We start from the raw sequence: 12157 nt of genomic DNA on the forward strand, positions 1-12157 counted from the left end.
AATGTTGAATCTGGAAGGTGAGCAGGAGGCCAATGTTGGAGGGCCATGTGCGTCATGCTAAGGGATTTGGACTTTATCCTAAGGGCTCAAAGGAACCACTGAAGGATTCTAGGCTGGAGAATGGTAAGGTCCATTTTATTTTTTACAAACAAGGTGGTATATTTAGGGACCCAGTAGAAAGGTCACCAATGTCCCAAAATATCTTCCCTATGTGATTTGCCACAGTACCTGAAATTCTCAATACCAAAGAAGCACTCCTGTGGGTCATTGTCCTGTAGATGCAGTCCTATTTATTTCCTTGATGGCATTAATCAGGATCTATAATTATTGAATTTTGTACATGTAGTTATTTCTTTGATGATCTGTTCACTGTATTTCCTCTGCATCTAGCACAGAGCCTGGCATATGGTGGTTGCTCAATACATATTTGCTGAAAGAGTGAATGAGTCATCCTGGCATGAACAACACATTAAGCTATTAAAGCCAGCAAATTGACCCAGAGCCCCTGGAATAAGACACACATCAGATAAGTTTTGGTGACTGTAAGCAGAGAAGTATAAGCCAGACCTAGGTGAAGTTAGGTAGGACAGGCCAGTGGGAGGAGCCAGCGCACTGGCCACTACCCCACTTAGGTCTGTCACTGGCAGGCTGGGTAGGCGGGAGATGAGGACTAATTGAGATAATGCACATGGAAGTGATTTGCACACTGGACTGGGAAGCTAGATGGCCAGTTGGAATCACATCTCTGCCAGTCACTGTCCATGTGACCTTGGGAAAGTGGCTTACCCTCTCTGGATCTCCATTTCCTCATTTTGAAATGAGGATAATGATAGTTCCTACCTTTTAGGTTGTACTGAGGATTAAATGAGTTAATATAAGGAAAACTTTTATAATAGGGTCTGGTACATCATAAGTGTTATGTCAATCTTGGCTATTATTATTATAATGTTTTAAAATTTTAATTAGAAGAAGCACAATTAGTCCCCTTGATTCTGATCTCTACTCCTTTTTCTTCAGCTTCTAAGCTACTCTTATTCAGTTTCTAAAACCTAAATTATATTACTTCCCTGCTTAAAAATCTTAGGCTTCCAGCTTCCCTGGTGGCGCAGTGGTTGAGAGTCCGCCTGCCGATGCAGGAGACATGGGTTCGTGCCCCGGTCCGGGAAGTTCCCACATGCCGCGGAGCGGCTGAGCCCATGAGCCATGGCCGCTGAGTCTGTGCGTCCAGAGCCTGCGTGTCCGGCCCCTGTGCTCCGCAGCGAGAGAGGCCACAGCAGTGAGAGGCCCGCGTACTGCAAAAAAAAAAAAAAAAAATCTTAGGCTTCAAAGAAATTCTTGGCTTGAGTTCAGATTATCACACGTATATCATGTGACTGTCATGTTCCAGGCTCTGGAACAGAAGTTGTGAAAAGGTATATGCAGCAGCGCCTTATATTGATGGCTTCACATTGTTTCTAGCAGTGTTTCTCAAAACTTGGTCCACAGACTTCCCATTAGCATTTCTGGTGCCGAACAAAACTACAGTGAACCAGGTATGTAAGTGTTCAGAATAGAGTGAAGGCAGAAGTCTAGGGCTCGACGATATCACAAGGGTATGGAGAAAGGTATAGAAAAGAGCGGTAGTAAGTGGGACACTGGGAACTGCAGTATTCTTTCTAAAGAATTGGTCACATCTTTTAACCACCCAGAAGAGAGCAACTGGGGCTGAGGGTGGTCCAAGCTCTTGGAAAAAAGGAAATGCATGAAGAATTCAGACACTTTCAGGCCGTCCTACACTGTGGCTACCTAAACCAAAACTGGCTTCCTCGAATTGGCTGACAGAGCAAGAGCCTGTTTCATATGTGAGTTCTGGACACAAAATCATTCTCTGTGGCAGCTCTGATATTGGCAGATGGGGGATTTGGCTCTGCCCTGTTTATATAACAGCAGTTGATAGATAGTGACTTCATAGTTGGATATTTATGAGAGGTTTCATTTCAAATAATACAGTTTTGGCCCGTGGCAATGCGAAGGCTGTTACCCATTATTACTGAGAAGCTAAATCTTTAGGATATTGTAACTATAACTGCAGGGTCTGTTTGATCTACCCGGAAGGACTGGAAAAGTTAATATTTTTCAAAGCAATGAAAGCTTTATTATAAAAAGTCTCATTAGGAAGTTATCTGTCCCTAAAACATATAGGCTATCAGAAAGTCAGGTATAAAAAAAGCAACTTTTCATACTTTTCTTTTACCTTATGACCTGTATCACATAACAAGGTAATTAAAAAGAAAAAAAAAGTTTTCTGCTTTCCATTACAGAAAGCAAACACCTTGCCATGCCCTCCATCCAGTTCCCAGCTCTGAGGTGAGCTGGTGAAGTCCATTCTGCACCCTTTCAAGACAATGGTCTTTGCTGTGTTAGGAACTGAGGCTTCTGCTGACATAGTACTGTTCTCAGACCTAGAAACTGTCATCGAATCATGAGTGTCCTCTGTTTCCTCAGTTGTAAAAGAATACTACCCCATTTTAACACCACCTGGGCATATCTTCCAGAGTCTAAGGGTTTTAAATCCTTGCAGTGTGATGGGAGATCCTCGGCAGTTGGGTCTGGAAAAGATGAGTGGGTAGGGTGGTACAAAAACTCTTTAAGGATGCGTGCTGGGAATCATCAGGGAAACATCATATCACTGCAGCTCTTCTCAAAGGGACACTGGGTGGCACACAAGGGCCCCATTCACAGGGGCTCTCTTGGTTTGGGGGAAGCGGACTAATAGCTAGATGGTTGGAGAAAAACTGGGCAGTTAATGAGGGTGATAGATTTAGCAGAGTGGTTACATTTTTTCCTTTTTGTATTTGTAATACAGGAAATTGAACAGGGCACACATAGTAACCCCTGACATTTTTGGAAGGCCTGTGAGGGGAGTTACGCCGGTGTTATGGGATGCATTGGGTCATCTCCCCAATCCCAACCCAAAATTCATTAGTTGAAGTCCTAACCCCTACTACCTCAGAGTAGGACTGTCTTTGGAGATAGGGTTTTTAGAGAGGTGATTTCGTTAAAATGAGGTCATTTGGGTGGTCCCTAATCCAATATGATGGGTATCCTTATAAGAAGAGGAAATCACAACACAGTCATGTGCAGAGGGAAGACCATGTACAGATGTAGGGAGAAGACAGCCACCTGTAAGCCAAGCAGAGAGGCCTCAGAAGAAACCAACCCTGTGGTCCCCTTGATCTTGGACTTCATTATCCCCAATTGACAGATGAGGCACAGAGAGAGGGATTAATCTGACTAAGATCACACACAGCTAATAAACCTCAGTCAAGTCTCAAAACCAGGCATTCTGACTCCAGGGAGGGATGCTTGGGGAAACTGCCCTAATCTCCCGGGACAGAATTTGTTTCAGTATTCTTGGATTCAATGAATGTATTCATTCACCTAACAAGTGTTCACAGGACACTTTTTATGTGGGAGTCACTCTGCTAGGCACTGTGGATGCTCAGTGAATAAAAGCAGACAGAGTTCTTGCCTGTAGGAAGTTTATATCTCATGGAATGACAGTAACCAACGAATGTTTCAAATAGGTGTAAAATTACAGTTGTGATCAAGTTATGGGGCTTTTTAATGAAAGGCATATACTGCTACAAAATATGGAGACTTGAGCTGTTCAGAGAGAGAGGGAGGTGAAAATTAAGCCTAAAAGTAATTCTATAAGGACCCAGCCCTGTGGATGATATTTGGTGAAAACTCCCATAAAGACTTGTTTTACTTTTGCTTATCTGAAACTATGGGTTTTAACCTTAAAATGAAACTTTATGTGGTACCAGCCCTTGGTCAAATTGTCACTTCCAGATCCCAAGGTTCCCAGCAGCCTCATGCTCCTTCCCACTTCCCTGTTTAAGTGTCTCCCATTGTTCATTCATCCTGAGTTAAATGTTTTAAGAGTTATCTTTCCAAGGGGACAGGCACATTTTCTCTTGGATTAAGTCATAAGCGAAAAGACTGCAGGTCTAGTAGAGAGAGCTGCCTTGGGCAGGAGCCCTATTGAAAGGTGGTCTCCGTTTCAGCTTGGCATATAGCCAGGCTGCTACTTCATTTTCAGTACATAATCCTATTTAGGCCAATTTTTTTTTTTTAAGTGTGGGAATGATGCAAATAAGAGCTAAAACTTTATTATGTAGAAATAAGAAAGGATGGGATGTGCATTTTAGGGTCTGACATATTAATCAGAAATTCTAGAGACTCTATCTTCAACACTCTTAGGAGCACCAGTTTCCTACTTAAACTGGCAGGAGAAATCAAGTGGGTTCTATTTTGAGCTGTCCAACTAAACTTCAGTGTTAGCTGAGCCTAAACAAGAGCATCTGTTCTTGAAAGTAGAAACCCAGTGCTTGATACGCACTCTTTGTTTTTAAGTCTCTCTTAAATCAATAAGTGTAGAACCATTAGGTGCCAACAAAAACCAGTTAAACCAGAGACTGTAATTTTTTTAACCAATAATGTGTCTTTTATTTTTATACAGCAACCTAACAGCTGAAAGTTCTAATAAAATATAGATGGCGTTTACTGAGCATGCAACAATATATGCCAGTTATGGTGTTAAGTATACTGTACACTCTGTGTCATTCAAGCCTACAAGGATGTTTTCCTGTTTTACAGAGAAGGAAATAGGTTCAAAGAGGTTAAGTGGGTGGGGTCACACAAGTAGCTAGAAACAGGCAGAGCTAGGGCTCAAACCCAAGTTAACTCAGTACAAAGCTGTAGTTCCTAACCTCTCCAGTGCACTGCTTGGATTTCTCACAGGGTCAGTTTGCTTTTTCTCACCCTGTGAGTTACTGGCTTTGGAGATGGAAATTTCAGTGGATATTCAGTGGATGAAGGAGACATGTTCTCACTGTTTGCATTTGTTTCATTCCACAGTATCATCTAACTTAGATCCAGATTCTCTATACCTCTAATAGCTCATTGTAAGAGGGAGGCAGTATGGTGTAATGGATAAAGCATGGTCCTGTGACCAAACAGACCTTGGATTCAGACCTCAGCTCTGCCACTTACCAACTGTGTAACATTGAGCCAGGCAGACAATCTCATTGAATCATTGTTTTTCTTATCTGCAAAATGGGTTAACAGCATTTACCTCATAGGACTATTGTCAGGATGAGAGACAAGGTAGATCAGGTGCTTAGTATATGACTGACACTTAATAAATTGTAGCTATTGACTCTCATTTACACACCATGAGCTCCTGTCCTTTTATGTGACTCATAACATCAAGTCTATCTAAAATATCTGTGAAGAAGAGAAATGACAAAAATGAGAAACGGGAAAACCACTGATGGACTGCATTGTGGTAATTATTCTTAATTTTTCCAAGAAGATTGAATAAGAGTTATTTTATGCCTCTGTCCTATCTGGAAAACATTATAAAACTTTGAGTAGACAACAGTGGTTATAGCACAGTGCTTACCAAAGCACTGTATGCTTTTTTGATAAAGATATAACTTTATTGCCCTGTATGTACTCTCTTGGTTAATAAAGTAAGCAAATGGGAGATAATTTGAAATAATTCTACCATTTATAGTGTCAGAACATACAACTTACCGTTAAAATGCAAAAGATTCATTGCAATGAAAGGTATGGCTTATACACACAAATGCATTTTTAAAACAATTCACCTGTGTAGTGCTGAGAGGATTCATGATCTGAGATCTTTCACCTTTGCAGAAATGAAATAGGGTTTTCTTGCTAACTGCATTTGGGGAGCAGCTAGCCAGGTCAGATATGTTGTGTGGGCAGGATGCCAGCTTTTGTGATCTTCCCTGCAGGGGCTTTGAGATGGAATTGGTGAAAAGCCGGGTCCTATGTGCTAAAAAATGGCTTCAAAAAGTCCTTTCTGGGGAAGAATGATCTTATTTGGCAGCAAAGATTCCAGAGATACTCTGCCTAAAATTTCTGGGGGTGGAACAGTCCTGGCAGTTTGAGAGAGACCTTCAAAACATAGGCCACAGATAATGACTTTAAATCTGAACAGGGTTGTGGCTTTTTATAACAATACTGTAGATGTTGTAATCTTGCCGTGCTGCTTCTGCACAAGCAGAGCATGAAGCTGCGTGCACAGAACCATTTGAGGAGGTAACAGAATCAGCAAAGAGAACACTGGGCTTAGAAGACATGGCTTCTAGTCCTGGCTGTGTACTGTGTTTGATCTCGGAGGCATTCTCTGATGCCTTTGATCCTTATCTACTAAAATGGCATATAAGCTGGTCGAATGTCTTGATGTCCCAGCTACATCCCAGTTCTGATTTTCTAGGGGTATGTAATGCATGCATAATCATATGTCAAATTAATTAGGACCCACTTCTATTACACATTTCCAAAACACTTTCATATTTATAATCTCATTTTTAACCCTATCACAAACCTGTGAAATAGGAAGGGCAAATATTTTTGTTCCACTTGACATATTAGTGAATTTAGGCAAATAGAGATTAAGGTAATGGCAGAGCCCAGATCTCTTGAATTTCATTCCTGGACTCCTACACCAAATGAAACTGGGTTAATCTTTTATGACATGTATAAAAGAGTATGCAATTGGATTCTTTGTGGAAAAAAAATAACTGGATAAGTTATGTTAAATTACTACAGGAGTAGATAAAACAAAGTTCTATTTCCCTTGTTGAGAATTTGCCTTTGATTCCCTCTGTGAAATGGATTAGAATGTTCTGTTAGGATGTAAGAAATATACAAACCCAGGAAAGGAACATCTCATATTCTTTTAAACGGATAGTTTCTCCTGGGACTTCTTTACGGTCTGAAAATTCACTTTATTATTACATTCTAAGGTTCGTGCCTTTAAATGCCACGGCATCTGAGTCTAACTTTTATTGGTGATATTTGTGTTTATCACTTTCCACTGTCATCCTCTCCCATTTCCTTTGTTTTGTTCCATAGATACGATTTGATATATGAATGAGAGCTTTAGATGCTTCAAGATATATTTTGGCGAATTGGTTCAATAACTTGTTATTGAAAAGCAAAACCCATCAGGGACATATTTGCCTACTTCCCCTAAAGAGAAATCTCTCATCAAAATCAACTGTTATTCATCAGTCATGCCACATTTCTGTATGTTATGAGAACATACCCACATTTTTTGTTTGTTGAATATGTCCATAGAAGTTTCAACCTAAAAAGCCAGCTTTCAAGACTACTTCAAAAATTTGGAAATTAAACAAGTGTCTTACTCCATAAGATAATAAGTACAGCTGTAATTTGGATTCTGGCTAAACTTGCAAGGCCTGCTTTTTGTGCAGTTGCAGAATAAGTTGGTGAGCCAGACTGAAAGAGGCCCTAAGAATGAGAAAGAAATTTGAATTTGGAGATGCCCTTTTATGTCACAACTTTGATAATCTCATACTTCTCAACTGAGTCTTCTCCTTTTGTCACTCTGAGAGTTCTTAATGAAACTTTGGGGGCATACCCCTAGCCTCCTTGAGAGCTACCTTCAAGCCTCATTCAAGCCAACTGCCCCTCCTACCCACTGCAGAAGCCAAAGTCTTTGGTTGCATAGAGTCTAACTTTTTGCTTTCCTGTGAAGGTTTTTAGTTCATTTCAATGCCTGTTAAGGTTTAGTGTTTCACAAACCAGGAATTGCAATGAAGAACTGCTGCATCCCCATACACCTTCCTAACTCTTCAACCACATGTTTTTTATTAGATGCCTTTTTGTCATGTTGCGGCCATATCAGAAAGAATAGCTGTCCTTTTCCTCCTTGGCACCAACGTAGCAGGTTCAATGCGACAAAAGAAAAATTTTGCTTTCCGTCAGATGTATACATTATTCATATTCAGTAATCATATTGAGTTGGACTTTTCCTTTCCATGTGGCAAACACACTGTATTATTTTTTTTCCTAGAAAATATAGCTTTAATGCAGCTGTTGTCTTTTCCACCAAGGGATTTGCCATCTGTCTTCCCTTCTGACTTGACATTGAAAACATCTGGAGAGCTTTGAAAAATATAGATCTTGAGTCCATAGGTCTAGGGTGAGACTCTGGAATCTTTTGTTCATAAAGCTCTACCAGTGAATCTTATGATCAGCCAGACTTGGGAACCACTGTTCCAAAACATGTGTGTTGGGAGTCCCTAAAACCACTCACAGGTTCAGTGATTCTCTAGGAGAACTCACAGGACTCAGCATACAGTGGTACACATGGCTATGATATAGTGAAAGGATATAAAGAACAATCAGCTAAGGGAAAAGAAAAACACATGGCGTGAAGTCTGGAGGAAACCAGGCATGGACTTCCAAGAGTATTCTCCCTGTGTCCTCCCTAGGCCATGCTTAATTTTTCCTAGCATGGAATTGAGACAAGTGCAGAATGCTGTCTACCAAGAAGCTCACCAGAGACTCAGTGTCCAAGATTTTTACTGGGGGCTGGTCACATAGGCACCCCCTGCTTAGCATGATCCAAAATTACAGACTCCCAGAAGAGAAGCAGGTGTTCAGCATAAACCACATTGTTTGTGCAAATAGGTTAGGCCCAGTTAGCCACTCTTACCAATTAGGGAATAATAGGAACTCTCCCCAAATTCAAATTCGCAGATGCTGGCTAAGGCCCAGCCTTGCAAAGAGACCATTCCTAAGGAAAGCAGTCTCGGGCCTGTTATGTTAATGCTTTTCTACACAGTAAGTGAACCAAGTTTCTGTATTGGGTAGGAGGAAAAACGTCCAGATGAAAATGGAGATTTTCATGGTGATGAAGTGTGATATCCTATTCCTTAAGGATTTTAGTAAAATTCATGCCCTGACTTGAATAGGAAGCAGGCCATCATGAATGCAGGGTATGGACCACTTGACTCTCCAAGACCAGTTAGGCCATGGCTCTAGTCTGGGCTTATTAAAGAAGAGATAGCTGGCTTGTAGGTGCAGATGTCCTCAAAGATCACAGAGACATTGGATCAACATGCAGCTATTCACTCACTTTTTATGTTCTATTCCCCTTTCCAGTTTTCCAAATGGGATTGCTTCTTCTCTAATTTCTGGAAAGGCACAATTTTAAGTAATGAGATTGGGTGATCAAAGCCTATTTCACATCCAAGTCACTGAAAGCTGTGGGTCACATGACTCCCCTTCAAATGCCCCCAAAGAAACCATAATTTTGGAACTCAACCTTGTGGGCCACCAGGAATATTCTTAGGCATACATTCTTTGTTAGCAATACTCAGTATGACACTTTAGTTTTGTGCAGCCAGAGGCATCTCCCGGTATCTACAACCTCCCAAGATTACCTATCAGAACCTTCTGCTTTCAAGTAGGTGGATGGCAAAATCAAAGGGGAGACAAGGCTATTTATTCTCATGGGAAATTTCCAGATGGAGACTAGATGTTTATCCGAGCATTTCATTATTCAACGGTATTTCATTATTCAATTTGCACATTTTCTTTCTTCAAAACAATTAGCCTTTCTTTTAAGTTCGTTTCTATTTACTTTTATTCAGTTCACTTATTCAGGTGAATAGTGGCACAGCATGTCTCATGTACAAAACCTTCTTGAACCTAATGACAGTCATCATGCAGCCTTAATTTTCAAGGTGCAAAAGCTCCTTCTTATTGGACCTGTTTTCCATGATTTTAATCACTTCCATGATTTTAACCACTTTTCTCTGACTCTTTTTCCATTTCTGTACATCCTTCTTAAAAGTGTGGTAGCCAGAATTGGACTCAATGTTTTTCAACACAAATATACTACAGTCTGATATATATAAATTCTCTACAAAAACTTGAGAAAGATGTATATTATATATTTTAAAAATTATTTTAAAAACATGAAACATGTATTCATATGTTCTTTCCTTCTTTAAATTCATTGGTAAAACACATAAATTATGTTGACCATATACTGGGGCATAATTCCCTGTCTGTTAGGACTCAATTTTAAAAATGTCTATTAAGAAGCAAGGGTCTTTGGCAGTAAATACATTACTAACTGGTCAAAATTAAGTATAAGCAAGTAGCTGAGAAGAACAGCTCTGTATGTGTAAGAGTAATGCACAGCACTGAGGAAAGACCACACCTCAATCCCGGTTGTCAAACTTTTCCTAACTACAGATTGTCACTATACTTTCCTGTCACTGAAAGCCCATACTGTGTTTTTTCTCTAATAGTACTCCTTTGTGTTGCCGACTTATTTTCAGCTTGTGGTCCACTGTAATCTCTAGCTCTTTTTCGCTATGCTCATTTCTCCGTTTCTCCCTGTCTTTCATTTGAAAACCCTCTGTCATCAGCTTGTTATTGAATATATCTATATCTATATATCTTCCTTCCTATATTGAGAATATTGATATTAAATATTGATATTCTCAAAATCAAAATAATTTAAAATTGTATTTCCATAACTAAGGGTATTCTCAACTTTACCTAGTTTCATGACTTTGAGAAATTTGATGAGGTAGGTCTTGATATTTTCACCCAAGAAATAAATATTTTGAATAAAGCGAGTCAGGGACTGATCTGGGTAGGTGGGATACATGGGACAGATCTAGAGTATTAGGAGTTTCTACTGAGAAGTCTAGTGTTGTAGCCTACATAGATTTCAGAGTGATACAAACATCCAAGAATTTTTTTCCCCAAAGTATATTCTCAAACTATAAAAATATCATTCAACAAAAACAAAAGAGAATTCCAAAACAATGAAGAAGGCTTGGAAGGGAATCCGGGACGTTTTTTGAAAAGTGGACCTTTCAATACCACCGGGCCTAACTGTTTAATTGCAAGGCAAGTATTGTGGTACAGTGGTGTCAAAGAATGACAAAACTGTGTCACCAGTGTTTATCTTCCTCAGTAGGAAACAGCAGGGGTACGTGTGTGTGTGTGTGTGTGTATCTGTGAATATATATGTATACTGTCTGGGGTGAGTGGAACATGAGGATGGAAGAGTGTGAGCCCACTGAGTTTGTGTTATGATGTATACCTTTTCCAAATGGGATCTTAAAACACATATCCTATAGATGACCACTTGATTTGGGTAGCTAATAAGGTATATGTATTTCACCATTTCACGTCTTTATAGTTGCCTCCATTCTTGAATGGAGTTTCAGGGCAGATATTTCCTTTTAATCCTTTTTAAAAAGAATCACAAATATGATTGAACCATAGAGTCACATTCCACCTCTTTTAATTCTCCCATTCCCACCAGAAACATTTTGTTGGAAGCTCAGGTTTGATAAACCCATAGAAACTGAATTGTGAGAATTATCATAAGGGGAAAAGAATGAGAGCCTATGGTATAGGGGATTATAGAAAGCCATAGTTTACTTCTGAAAGGAAGGGTAAAGGGATACATTTATTAGAAAAGGAAGCTAAAGAATTAAAGATGGCAAGATTCTTTTAAAAGATTGAGCCTGAACTGAAAGCCTTTATCATGGCACATTCACAGATTGCCATTTATGGTACTGTTGGCTGAGCTTGGCCAAGTGGCAGGGATGCACATAAGGTGCTTCTTATGTTAGGGTGAGCGTGGCTGGACTTGGAAAAGATAGCTCGCCTGCAGCCTGAATGTAGATTCTGTAAGAAGTCCCACTGTTACTCAGAAAGCACTGTTACTCAACATTCTCCTACTCATGCAGGATAAGCCAGTCAAAGTAGTCCAGCTAGAAAGATCAGGTATCTGAGCAAGGCCAAGTTGGCTTGTGATAAGCCAATTGTTTCTGGGTAATACAGCTCATTATCTAATAAGCGTCATTCCTGATCATTAAAACATAGGGATAAAAGCTCCTCTTGGAAGGATCCAGGGGATCTGCTGCTGGCAAAGTGTTGCGCAGTGTCAGAGTAGCAGATAGAATTGGACTTGATTCTGCAAGGCTTCATGACAATAGTCAGAATAAATTTTTTAAAAAGTTCCTCCATTTCTTCCCATGTTATGGGGAAAGGGCTTCAGCATTGTTTAGGACTGGCTTGCATATAATAGTAAAATGATAAGACATGTCAAATGGCGGAATAAAGCCCCAGAGCTCTCCCAGTTTGAGGAATCCATTATATCTTAGAAACAAGAGATTTATGTTTGAGATTACTGATCCACTAAATTTTTCTTCAAAGGTTGGACTTATTGGGAAATGGGGACAGTTCTGCTATGACATTAAATACTGTATTAAAAACTCACCTTGGTATTTAGTGC

This window comes from Pseudorca crassidens, chromosome 3 (genome assembly GCF_039906515.1).
Source record: "Pseudorca crassidens isolate mPseCra1 chromosome 3, mPseCra1.hap1, whole genome shotgun sequence".
Classification (NCBI taxonomy): Eukaryota; Metazoa; Chordata; class Mammalia; order Artiodactyla; family Delphinidae; genus Pseudorca; species Pseudorca crassidens.